Source organism: Hermetia illucens, chromosome 2 (assembly GCF_905115235.1).
Source record: "Hermetia illucens chromosome 2, iHerIll2.2.curated.20191125, whole genome shotgun sequence".
Taxonomy (NCBI): Eukaryota; Metazoa; Arthropoda; class Insecta; order Diptera; family Stratiomyidae; genus Hermetia; species Hermetia illucens.
The window spans coordinates 111652074-111666671 of NC_051850.1; positions in this window are offsets into that span (position 1 = coordinate 111652074).

Here is a 14598-nt window from a genome sequence, read left to right on the forward strand (position 1 = left end):
TCTGCGCGATACAACTTACATATAAGAATTGAGGCAGTCTCGTAGAATTCGTTGCAGCAAAAAATTGGTAATCTCATCGACTTGTTTCCCCCATAACGGGATCCACAAAAGAACGCGGACTTCACGAAATAAAATAGCGTTCACACAGACTGATCACGTTTTCATTGAGAACCCAATATTGCGAGGAGCAACGTCACAACGGAATCTCGGCGCGTTTGAGGAGAAGAGGAAATACAGGAAATTGTCTCATCGCCTACATTATGTATATATATGTATATTCGACGCAGTCAAAGTTGACGTTAATATACTCACCAGAATGGTAATAAGGCAGGACCTTTACTTAAGATACAAAATATGCTAGTGGATTTAAACGGTATGCTACTGTATAAAGTACCTCAAATAGTAACCTATGTGGATGGTAAAAATATCCTGACACGATTAAAAGAGAGCTCGAAGGAGACCTTGGTGAAGTTTGATGCAGTAGATAGCCTTCAAATAAACTAAGAAAAGAACAAAATCGTGGCACAAACCAGAGGAACTACTAAGCGACCACAACTTGCAACAAGCCAACATTTTTGTATACTTAAGTGCAAACAAACAAGGGGATCATATTTACTACGAAAGTATTTTACCTGGCACTGCCAATTTTAAAAATAAAAATAAAAACATGCACAGGCAAATAACGTTCTCAATGCATATATAAAATTTCGATTTGTCTTGGCTTATATTTCGGCGGCGAGATATGGATGGTAAACCAGGCTAGAGGGCAAAAAATCAATGCTTGAGAATCTTAGGCTCAATGAAAGCAGACGGGGAATGGGGAATGATACAGAATAGGGGGTTGTACTTACATACGACGAACCAGCCATCTTTATTGAGACTGGAGAGTTTCAATGGGGACCTCGTGCAGAACAAGCCAGGTAATTTCCAGGAAACCTGACCAAAGACAAGGTGTAATGTAAACGACGAACTGTAAAATCTTGGCGCAGATGGAAGAATTCTGTGGAGAATGCAAGTTGCATGCTGCTCCATTTCATTCTATTATAGTTGCAACTTGGACCCTTTGTGAAGGAGCCAGTAGAAGCCTTCCGTTTTGAGATTAATTGAAATGTTTCCACATCTATGTACTTCTCCTATCGATCGAGATTCATCCCAAGGTATTTGACATTATTAACCTAGCAAGACCTGAAATTCTCCTAAGTTTGCTGCAGTAACGAAGAATCTCGAACTTCAGCGGTCACCCACCTACCTTGTAACGCCATATGTACATATCGATCGGTTTCATTCATATCCGTTAATTCTGATTGTTGGACAGTTCATCAAAGCATTCAGTCCATCGCTCCAATATTCCTACGTGATCGAAAATAAGATTTTCCTCGTTGTCTCGACAGGATCAGCACCGGCTTAAGCTTATCAACTTTGTTGGTGAAACTTTCGAACCTGGTGTGGTTGTTCCCTGTACTTCCTGAATTCACAGACCTGTCGATTCTCACAGTCTGCCTTTTTCTGTCTATGGAGCCGCTTCTCTGCTCGACGGAGTAGGTTTTCGTCGTGTCGATGCTTCGTCTTTTTATAAGCAGTCAGTATTCACTCTGGGGTTTCATCGACTTCCTTAGAAAATATTTGGCAATTTTCTTGTGTTAAAGTTATAATGGTTTACTCTGCTATCTGCTATGCGGCCTGGTAGTCGGCCCTATTTATTGGTAGTTTTTGCGGCGAATATACTCCTTATTTGGTGGATCTAAACTGCTCATTATTTCTTCGCTTCATTATGTTTTACCGCTGTGCTCCCCCTTTCCACATCTATATATACTAGATACGTGTTTATACATGAAAGTTTGTACTATTTTCTATTACATCCCGCGTCAATTTGATATTTGGTAAATGTAGTGCCTACAAATTATTATCTGGCGAACAAACTTGCTCGTATCAAAACGTGTAACCTCGAAAGGTGGCACGCGGAAACGACATCGAACCATTTCGTGTGACACTGCTAATTGAATAATCCAGAGTCGGTTGTCATTGGTAATATTACGCAAGCTGTTGCAGCCAGCTTATCGCCTTAATATGGCATTTTCTTCTCTATTTGTTGATAAAATCTCTCAGTATGATTTTGATATCTTATCTGGGCACACTTTGAGCATTCGTTCTACTGTCATCTACAAGGTGTCCTTCTCCGACCTTGCAGTCTATAGGGGCATGCGCATTTATGAGGTTTGTATTTGGGAAATCGCTCTTTTCTTGACCCAGAACATTTTTAAGGTTTTATGTAAAATAAATCCTTGTTAAAAGCGCTTCAATAATTATCTGTCTGTCTGTCTGGCAGTCTATCGTCCATCGTTCTACGTTGGTTTAAAGGGGGGCTCCGTATATGCAAAAGAGGGGGTATACATTATTTTCACCGAATATAGAAGTATCTTAGTTAGTAATTTCCAAAGCCGGTATTAGTTTTGATATTGATTGTAAAGCAGGGACATTGCGCGGGCTGGGAAGTAAACATTTATTTAAAGGCGCAGTCCTCAGAAGCTAACCAACCGAAAGTTCTGAAAAAAATCAGGGTTAAGATTTAAAATACTCTACATGCCGATTTCTGTTAAAAAAAGTTAATACTAGTATATTACTACATTTTTTAGAAATTGAGTTGGAACCCCGGCCCCCCTCCTAAATTTATCTAGAGTCATAAGTAATATCGGCTATAATATAAAGAATGACACTGCCAAGTTCGGTGGAAATCGCGACCTTCATTGGTACGTCGATTACAAAGAACGCCAGTTGTGGAAAGTCACTTCATCCAGGTTGCGTAAATGCGTGAAGCAATTTCAGAATGCAACAGCATTGACCCGAGACATTTAGATCACTCAGTTCTGGACAGGTCCTTATTCCGGTTTCATGGGGATTGGTTGTCCAACATTCAGTTTTATTCAGATTCGATCTTAGAACGTTTTGCATGAGGCGATCATTTCATTTTTGGACAAGTTGTTCGTGATCATTTTTGCTATGAGACGGCAGGAAAACATCATCTGCATTCCCTCATTTCAACATCGGCATTCCAAAGTTAGGTATGTCGGTTGATGAATCCCTTTCCTGGCTTGGTGACCCCGAAGGATGCATAGGCCGTTTTGTGGATCGTGTCTTTAATTTGGTTCCTCGATTCTCCCAGATTCGTAATGGTTGGTAATCGCGTAAGTGACTTCATTTCTTCTTTCTTCTCACGAAATCGTCACCACTTAATGGGCGGCCGGCCAAGACAGCAATCAACGGCCGACGCTGAGGTACGATGGTCTCATAAGGAACAGATTTGCAATCAGTGACGGTAGCAAATTGTTGGCAATTTATGAGAATATAGTTGATTTGCGTTTTACTATTCCCACTTTCAAATGTAGGAAGTGATAAGTACAAGGTTATGGATGTCCACAAAATCGACTATATGCTCGCCACCTCGTAAATTCTAAAAACCCCTTCCCTCCATGGCACCTGTTGCCGTCTGCCTTTTCATCCACATGACCATTAACGTCTCTTCCAATGATGACTGACGCATTGAAGGTCTTCGCATCGGAAAGTGGCCAGAAGGTATCTTTCTCACCATTAGGTCGACCTGCATGTGGTGCTTTCCCAGTGAACAAGTGAATAGTGAAGCTTATTGCCATTTTTACCACATTCGCGTTCAATGTCGGAGCTTTTAGCACCAATCGGGTTTCTTGCAGAGCGCAGATATTATGCGCCTTTTGCGAAAAGTCTTTCTAGTGAGAGTGCCAATATTTAGCGTGCAGAAAGGTATTTGCTTTGCTCGGTCTCACTTACTTACTTCCTGACGCCGTGCATGCGTCTAGGACCCTTGCTCATTTCTAGACAGGACCGCATGGTATTCAAATATATAAGATATATATAAAACCTTTCATACCTGAAGCGTCGAGCTTCCGGTTTTCCGGCTTGTTTGAAATGGGACCGTGTCAGTCTTATTTTGGGAGCGGGGGGAGGGGAGCAGGCGGAGACCCTCTAGAGGGGAAATGGGATTCAATAGCTGGTGCTGACTCGACAGAGGTTTTCCGATTTTTGTGGTACATCATGGATACCCACGCACCACAATCGTAATATTCATTCTTGGAAGCCTGTCTTATATTTAATTTAAATGCATATGGAATGTATCCTTCTCTTTTATACTTATCTATTGGTGATTGGTGGTACTGAGTTATTGACATATTCCTCACTCTGTACCAGGTGCTCATAATATGGACTAGCTTTGCTCCTATTATAAGCATTATTTCGACACTAATTCAAGCATGCTTCCCCCTGATTTTCCAGAAAACAGTGCTGCAAAAGGGAAAATATACCTCTAACTCAAATTAAACAAAACTGACATTCTGGCAAGCTGTGATACCATTTGCGATGAGCGCGCACAAATTCAAGAAAATAAATGTTGTTCTAGTATGAGAGATGAAGTTCGCGAGAAGTCCGTCATTTCGCCCCTTATGATAAGTGAGGATTATTTTGGGGAAATGTTAGCGGCATAAGGTGTGTTGAATTAGAAATGGTTTCCATTAAGGAGGCAGCAAAGTTTCAGACCTTCATTTCGCGGCGATTAAATGCTCCACAGCCATTTAAGCAATAGTCGCATCTTCTCCTTATCTTGTGTAAACACAAAACCTTATTAAAATCGGTTTACTATCTGCCTGTCTGTCTGTCTCTTTTTTTCATCGTTGGAAGGAGGAAAAGTTCAAAGTCTACTGCTGGCTTCTGCCATGCAGTTATGTGAGACTCCTACTCACTAAAACCACCTCCTTCTTCTTCCACTCTCCCCACGGGACTGCTATAAGCATTGCATCGCGGGTCTGGATCAGTTCTTAACTGCGGCTCATTATTGCTTGCTTCCTTTCTTGCTTTTTTCGCAGTTCTTCATGCCGTAGCTGTTGATGAATCATTTTCAGCTCAATTACCACTTGATTCTAAGCCTGCGTTGATTCCAACATAAGCTCCACTATATTTTCGGGTGTTAAACGCCTGTTTGCGATCACTTTCAGCCTAGTTTGGGGTGCTGTAAACTTTGGGAAATCAAATACAACATGCTCCGCGTTCTCAGCCACGTTAACGCATCTTGGGCAGCATGCTGACTCGTCGTATCCAAATCGATGTAGATAAGCCCGATAACCTCCATGTCCACTTAAAAACTGTGTTAGCTCGTAGCTTAGTTCACCGTGGCTACTCTCAATTCATCTCCGAATGTGTGGAATGATAAGGTAGATCCAACGGTCAGTTTGTTCCCCGTTCCATCTTTTTTGTCATCCTGCGATAGATTCCCGCCGTGCTAGTTGCCGCCGAAGTACAATAGACTCCTCGATTGCATATATTTTGTCGTAGAAACGCCGACCTTCATCCGCCAAGATGTCTATGAGGATTGTTCGTGCCTGTCTGTCTGTCTGTCCGTCACACGCATTTTTCTCGGAGACGGTTGTAGCCATTGACACCAAATTTGTTAGAACGGTGGGAACTGTGAACGCTCACGTATACAGCGAGTTACATCCTTTTACGTCGAATCCATACATGCAAAAGGGAAGTGTAAATTTTCTTTTCATCAAATATAGTCATGTGGGGTATCAGATTAAAGAAATCGGTTATTACTTTTCGAAGCCGGTCTTAGTTTTGACATTTGTTGGAAATGTGGGGAGTGCCGGGGGTTGAAAGTGATCATTTCTTTAACGGACCCATTCTCAGAAACTACTTAACGGAAAAATCTGAAAAAAGTCAAGCGGCTGCCACTGCATGGTTCCTAGGCCCCAAATACCCTCCATTCCGATACCTGTTCAAATAAAGTTAATAACAGTACATTATTATTAGATTTTTGAGTAATTGACAGGAAACCCCCCTTAAGTTCCTCAGAAAATCATGCTCCAGCAATGTAGGCTACAGCATAGAGCATGATCCTACCAAATTTGGTGAAAATCACACTATTACTAACAAAGTTATAATAGGTTAAAGCTGTCACTTTACAAATTCAAGACTTTGAATGTCAATATCACTTGAAAGTGGATATTCTCACATAATATATGCATATATTACGTGCTACATACTAATGGGATAAATACACACTCAAAATTCTTTATAAAAGAAATACACAAAACCTTTCATACCTGAAGCGTCTTGCTTCCGGTTTCCCGACTTGTTTAAAAGGTCTTAGAGCTGGCTTAGTTACTTATTTACATTAATATTAAACTATGAAACTATTTAAAGCAGTTACTAGATATCTTAATTCGTCAACCACCTTTACCAACTTTATGCCGTATTATGTAAAATAATTTGATCTCCTCATGACATAATATAATTTCAACAAATATTTGCTTTAATCATTCGCCTAATTCAATTACTTCGCCATACTTTGTATCTCATTAATATGTTGGAATCCCCACAGAATTAGACTTACTTCATCAACATTGAATCGATGATTCAATAGACTCAGCGTTCGGGACATCCCTTATGGCTATAAAATCTGTCGATTATCCAATGAAACGTTCACAGTCATAATCAATTTGTTTTTGTAAACACGCAGAGGGACAAATAGGTATAGGAATAATTGTACGCTTTCATGAATGCCATTTTTCGACATTGAATTTCGAATATTCAAGTCCTTTAAGATGGCTACCAAATACATTAAATAGTTCAATTTGGAACTTTATAAGATTTCTGCTTTAAAGAAATAAATTATTTCAGAAAAGTAAATTAGTGGATTGAGTTAGGTCAGTGGATTTTCCAGATTGTCCGTTTTTTGAGAGAAACTAATTGGATTGATAGGTAAAATGTTCACACTATTCGCCGGCAAGAAACTAGGGCATGGAAAACAACATGTTCGCAACCAATCTTAATTAGCAAGGTAATTGATAATTCTTGTTTTTATCTTACTGTGGGTTTACTCCTTCGAAAAATGTTTGAATACTACTTGGAGGTTCGCATAGGAGGCTGCGAGAAGTCCCATGAGACGGTACACGCCCGAAATTGGCAAGCAATACATAAATTCATCTAGTAACAGGATTTGGTTATATAATAATTTGTAGCATAATTGATTGAATAAGCATACAATCGACCGCTTTGCGCAGGTTATCTATTATGAAAATTCCGTAGCAACATTCGTAAAGGAATCACACGGAAAAGATGAGTTCCATAAATTTATATTACTCCGTGTCAATGTCCTCTATTAGTAAGAGGATTTATATTCCGCCTGGATATCGAAACCAGTTGACTCAGCTGCAGATCAGGGTAATACCCTCGGAAGTGTGTAATGTTGACCACCATCTCGAAATGAAGTATCCTATCATGCTTCAGCGATTACCATTACTTGACAACTTGAAGGTGTAAATTCAATCAACTGTTGATTAGAAAAAAACAAGTCTTAACACCGGAAGCTGCACTCTTGGGGGATAAAGGTTTTTTGTTTATCTTATGCACGTTCGAGTGGATGTCTGTCTGTCCGTCTAATAATAATAATAATAATTGGCGCAACAATTAATATTGGATCAGGGCCTTGATGTGTATTAGAGCATTTCATTCAAGAGCGTAATGGTACACTACAGGATTATAGTACCCTGTAGGAGGCAATGTGGTCAGCATTGCGCTCGCCCGAGATTATTACCCTGATTTGACTCAGGTACTCATTCATAGCTGAGTCGACTGACATCCGAAGTCAAATCACGATACAAACCCCACTGCGACCAGTAAGATTTGAACCGCGGCCTTCCGTACGGCAGTCTTATGCTGTAACCACTCAACTATCCGGACACATCCGGACTGTTTTATTGTTGCTTAGCTAAAAATTCAAAATACTCCTTCATATATTACTAAACTTGAAGATATACATTCGTACATATTTCCTTTTAAGGTTTTGTGTTTATTTATGGGTAAAAATGGAAATCTTAAAAAGATACTGATGCGTCTGATTGCAGCAGTGTGTGGGTTTCTCACCCACTAAAACCAGCCCCACTTCTCCGTCCACATCACCGCGGGACCAGCGTGAAATATTACTTCGCGAGAAAGGCTCTGGCTTATACCAGCACAATTAAGTCTCGCGTCCGTCGCGTTATTCGGCCTCGATTCAGTACCTACAGCTTTTCCTGTATCGCACTTACTGTTGCATTTATTGCAGTATAGTTTGCTTCCAACTTTAGCATCTCCTCTACAAGATTACGCGGACCGTTAACTACGTTGAAGGCTTCGTTTTAACTGTCTCTTTCAATCGCAAATCTCGGGTAATAAAACATAACATGTTTCGGATTCTCGGGGCAGTCTGGGGACGTGTCCCGTAAGCAACTATGTTAGAAGGTAATTCAATTCTCCCTATTTTCACTCAACCCATCTCTCAATACACGGGATCAGTGTATGGATCCAGCAGCATTATTTTAAATTACCCCACCGTTGCTGCCATGTCCTGTACAGCTCCCTTCTAATCGTTTTTTGGAAGCCCACAGCCAGTTCGGCTGAATTTGCCCTTTTTCTCCGAGACAGTGTGCCTCATTTACAAGAAGACCCAAGGGAATCATCCCAGGGCAATTGGCCGGTATGTCGAACTTACCCTTCTCTGGTTCATCGTGTTGTCCGCCCAAACAGAAGCCGTATATAGCAGGCTGTATTTTACATCTGATGAGCAGTCCGGGACTAGATTTTGGCCGTCCAATATTAGGAATCATCCTTGTTGGAGATGAACTAGGAACTTGGTCTAAAATAGTATTGTTTTTATTGCCATTGGTAATAAGGATAGTCGGTTTAGTTTAACCATTTGTAACCATGGTTTGGATCTCGTACCAAAGAAGTCTGTCCGAAACGAAACTCTCACTTATCCGAGCTAAGTAACCAGGGACACCCAGTTTTGCCAGAGTACCCTTAATTCAACGGCAGGTGGTCGAGTTAGAGGCATTCGAGACATCCAGCGTCACTCGGACGAAGCAATTACCAGGGCCAGTACGACCGTCGCAATGGCATCGACTGTGGACCGCGCTCTACGAATCCGTACTGCCGCTCCGATTGACCGCCCGCTAGCTTGACAAAAGGAAGCAGTCTTTTGTATACCATCCTCTCCAACATCTTCCTCGTAGTGTCTAAAAGACAGATGGGGCGATATGACGAAGGTTACCTGGCGTCACCTGTGTCTTCCGCATGCCTTTGCCATATGGCGCTTGGGTGTTTTTCTCCTCTGCCGTCTCAATATAGGATAACTTAATGCCCTATATCAGAACCCTGCTATTTTGGTGGATATTCCGCCTCTATTTGATGATCTCATAGAGTTGATTTATGCGTTATCCCAGCGGAAGAAACTCTATTACACTTTTCTACCTTCTACGCTCGTCTCTTACAACAGCAATAATTATGTCGATCCGGGGACTATCTACGTTCCTTTTCAAGTACCACGATGAATCTCAACTGCCCTCGGTGGTGACCTGTTACGTTTAGAGCTATTGCGATCCGATGTGGATCTCATTTCCTCTCCATTAAAATCTCTTGTAGCATTATAGACCAAAGTAGCTGAATCGCCACTACTGATCCATTGCGGTCCCTGGATATTGAAGGCTGGGAGCCTGCTTGTCCACTCCCAAAAACCGCCGGTACTGAGTTTTCCAAACTCCTGCACGGTAACTAAACTTCCTTCTTCCTCCTCCTTATTTGGTTTGGTTTCGGGGTACCCTTTCCATAGCCAATTTTTAAGGTTTTGTTTGTGAAACAAAACCTAAAATCGGCTCAATGTCTTTCTGTCTGTCCGTCTGTCTGTCTGTCTGTCACAGGCACTTTTCTCAGAAACGGTTATACCGATTGACACGAAATTTGGTGAGAAAGTGGGAACTGTGTACCCCCAGACATGCAATGAGTAATATCCTCCTACGTTGAGATTTAGGGGGGTCCCCATACATGTAAAAGAGGGTTGTAAAAATTTTTTTCACCGAAGATAGTCATGTAGGGTATCGAATTAAAGGTCTCGATTAGTACTTTTCGAAGGTTCTTAGGTTAATTTATAAAATGTAGTAATATACCATTATTAGCTTTATTTGAGCAGATGGAATGCATTTTGACGTCAAGATTTGAGATTTTTCTCTTGGGCAGATTCTCAGAACGAGACCTGTTGTATTTTTGGAACACACATTTATACGAGTCCACTCTAGTCGCACACTTTCGCATTTCCCAAGAATGAAGGTTAATTAGGACCACCAACGCTTCCTCGTATGCGGCTGTGCCAAACGCGCTGCAAATTATCAGAAACAGAAGACACACTCATATTTATATTTTTTCGTTTCTGCTAGTTGCTTAGCGTCTTATCCAACAGTATTGATCTAACCCCTTCGGTAATGTTTTGGTTCACCAACGCAAGCAATATTTGGGGAAGCGTCTTCTGAGGGACAGCGCGCCTTTATGCATCATATCCTACTGTAGAAGATTCGGCGTGTTGGTACCCCCACCTGCGACAATGTACTCCCTAGAGTCTTTATCCATCCTGTACTTATACCAAGTTGATTATAAAACCCTCCAATTTTGCTCGGAGAGCATGATGAAAAAGACGAAGCACTTTTTGAGGACGCTAGACTTAATGAATATACCGAGACGATAAGGAGCCTGATCAGCAAACAAAAGGGGCGCTTCAACCACAAGAGCTCATCAAGGTGACTCCGGATCGACCGACCAGACGGAGAATATCTTTGGAATTCGACAAAATTTCCTTTTCATTGAAGCGGAAACTGCGGAGACATGATTTGGATGTCGTTTTCAGCAATAAGAACAGGCAGCTCAAAATTCTTCTGGGATCGACTAAGGATTGAAAAAAAGCATAGATAGGACAAACCAAAAGCGAAGTGGAGACACGTGTTGGGCAGTACCTGAAGGAAGCAAAGTTAACGGAAAGAAAGAGGCGGGGGACTCCACATCGAAGGTAGCGGAACATATCGTCCTAGGGAGAACGTAAGATTTTGTGTAAAACAAAACCCTATTAAAATCGGTTTTCTGTCTGTCTGTCCGTCACACGCATTTTCCTCGGAGGCGATTATAGCGATTCACACCTAATTTGGTGGAAAGGTGGGAACTGTAAACGCTCACACATATTATACATTGAGCTACTTCCTTTTAGGTCCAATAAAATATGCATGCAAAAGGGGGGTGTAATATTTTTTTTCACCAAATATAATCATGTGGGGTATCAAATGAAAGGTCTCGATTAGTATTTTCCTAAGACGGTCTTAGTTCTTGCTTTTATAGGAACGGTAGGGAGTATGGAGGGTGACCCATTCTCAGAAACTGTCCAACCGAAAAATCTGAAAAAAATCAAGTGGCTGTCGCTATATGATGCCTAGGCTTCGAAATACCCCATACCGATATCTTTCGAAATGAAGTTAATAAGAGTGTATTACTGTCATTCTTACCAATTGGGAGGAAAAACCCCCTTAAGTTCATCGTAGAACCATAATCCTACCAAATTTGGTACAGGACCTGGAGATGAAGCATCTTCACAATCACCTGAAGAACGTTATCATGGTTACGGCCACAAACATACTAGGCCCCAGCCGCGAATGGAGTCGGAACGGCTGGTTTAACGATGAATGTAAGCTAGCAATGGAACGGAAGAATGCCGCATGCCGAGTAATGTTGCATTCTCAAAGAACGCGGGCTGGCGCAGAGACTTATCACGAACTCCATCGAGCGGAGAAGCGACTTCACAGACGGAAAAAAGAAGCCTGGGAGAACCAACAAGTCTGTGAACTAGATGAGTACAGGAAGCAACCGCACCAGGCGCGCAAGTTTTACCAACAAGTCAGCAGGATGAAGCCTTATATGACAAATACTGCCCCCACCAAGTTTAGGAGAAACAGTCTATGCAACTCATCAGCTAAAAAATCATAAGTCGCCAGGAGCCGATGGAATTACAGCCGAATCGGTTAAATATGGAGGCGGCCAGTTACACCAAGTGGTTCATCAACTTGTGCTAAAGGTATGGGACAGCGAATCAATGCCTGACGATTGGCAAAGAGGCATTACCTTGCTAGGCCGGATAGCCCCATACGCCCAGAACATCATTGGCCCATACCAAAGAGGCTTCACTCCAGGAAAATCACCAACAGATCAGATTTTCTCTCTGCGGCAAGCGATGGAAAAGCTATTGGAATATGAACAACAGTTGCACCATCTATTCATCGACTTTAAAGCCGCATATGATAACATAGCCAGGGTAAAACTCTACACTGCCATGAGAGAAGTCAGTATCCCGACGAAATCAATAAGACTGACTAGACCCTGACCAATGTGTGAGGCCAGATAAAAGCAGCAGGATCACTCTCAAGACCATTCGACATCAACAACGGTCTACGACAAGGGGATGCCCTATCATGCGTCCTCTTTAACCTGGCCCTCAAGAAAGTGATCCGTGATGCTGAGGAAAATTCAAGAGGTACGATCGTCTTCAAGTCCACCCAACTACTGGCCTATGTTGACGATATCGACATCATGGGAAGAACCACCCGAGACGTACAAACTACCTTCATCCAGATCGAGCAGGCGGCGATTAGCGCGAGATCTTGGGCTGCACATCAATGAAGGCAAGACAAAATATATGGTGGTAACGTCAGCACCGAAGACGAATCAACCAACAACATCAAACCGCACTAGTCAAACACGAAGAAGAATAAGGATAGGAGAATACAACTTTGAGACCTTGATTTCTCCTATCTAGGGTCAAAAATCACAACCGATAACAACTACGATGATGAAATCCGCGCACGGTTGTTGTCAGCCAACAGAGCCTATTTAAGGTTACAAAGGCTGCTCCGCTCAAAACGTCTCACCATAGGGTCAAAGCTTTTACTGTACAAGACTATGATCTTGCCAGTCCTCATGTATTCCTCGGAAACTTGGGTTCTTAGCAAGAAGAATTACGAACTCTTGGCCGCGTTCGAGAGAAGAATCCTCCGAAGAATTTTTAGCCCCCTACATGAGGATAGACGATTCCGTAGCCTACACAATGACGAAACCTATGAGCGATACCATGACCGTCCGGTTGTGGATAAAATCCGGCTCAATAGGTTACAGTGGGCGGGTCACTTAATCCGTATGGATGAAGATGATCCCACTCGGAAAGTCTATAAGGGCAATATCTATGGTAGAAAAGAAGACGAGGCAGACCCTGCCTAAGATGAAGCGATGGCGTAGGTCAGGACCCCAGATAGCTTTTAAGGATATCGAATTGGTGGACCTCGGCGCAAAACCGGGATGTCTGGAGTTCCTTATTAAGGTAGGCCTAGTCCGGATACCGGTTGTTGCGCCGTTGATGATGATGATGAATAAAAAAGCTATAATAGGTCAAAGTTTTCGCTTCTGTTCAAGACTTCGAATGTCAGTATCCCTTGAAAGTGGATACTTTCACATAATATATGCATATATTACCTGCTGCGTACTAATAGGGCAAATGCACACTCAAATGTATTTATATAAGACATACACAAAGCTATTCGGTTTCCCGACTTGTTTATTTTAAGGCACTAAGTTTCATTTTAATTTAGTTTCTCTGGAATGACACTTTATCATAGAGCATTCGAGCTACACTTTTTGTTTACGCTGTCAAAAGAGTTCTTGAAATCGGCGAAGATTAGGTAGAGCAGTAATCTACACTCTGCACACTGCTTCAAATTGAACCGTGAGGTGTTCATGTAGTCAGCGCATGTGGTCGTAGGGATGAAATAATCCTGCTATTGGTCTATCAAGCTATTGAGGTGTTCATCGTCATGGATGAGGAGCCTACCGATAATTTTCCACATCATAACCAAAGATCTTGTAACCACCCTTTCGTGATATGGCATGCAATACTGCAATCATTATTGTTTATGGCTGACCTTATACTACATCAATGGGGGGGGGGGGGGCAATTTCTGGTTTAATAGTAGATATGATATTATTATAGTGGGAATAGTAAGGCGAAAACTGATTGAATTCTGGCAGACGTTTTCATTTTGTCATTGCTACTGAAAGGAAAGCCGTTACCCAGGCCATCACATCTCAACATCAAAATCGGAAGTTGTTATTTCGTAAAAACAGATTCCATCTGTTAGCAGTTAAGAAATGGAAGAGGCAGGCAATTGGACAAAGTAATATAGCCTGATGGCACGCAATTGAGATTTAAAAGTGCAGAGCTTGGAACCAATATTTTGGCAAGTAGGTTCTTCAATCGCGTTATTGTGGGGAGATTACTTCAGGCTACCCTTCAGTATGAAAAATCACTATTGTCTCAAGGAAAAAGCACAATCCTCGTTTTCATCCAGAAGGTAGACGCTTACTCTCCTCCAAATAGAAGACTTCAATATCCTGCTACGCATTATTCTGGTTCGTACCAGTTTTCTCAACATTTCAGGATAGCTTCATATCTTTTATCAAACTAATGTATATGGATCTGAGAATCAGAAGGACTTACAGGAGCTGGATTTCATTCTTCCAATATCCCTTCCAATGCTTTGTTTCCCCTTGACCTAAATAAATTAATCAGTGAGCTGTTCTAATTGTAGCGCTCTGAATTTATACATACATCCATTCAAGGACTGTAAATTGAGTAGCGCATTTAGAGCTGGATGGGTTGTCTTGTTTGTGGCACTGTTA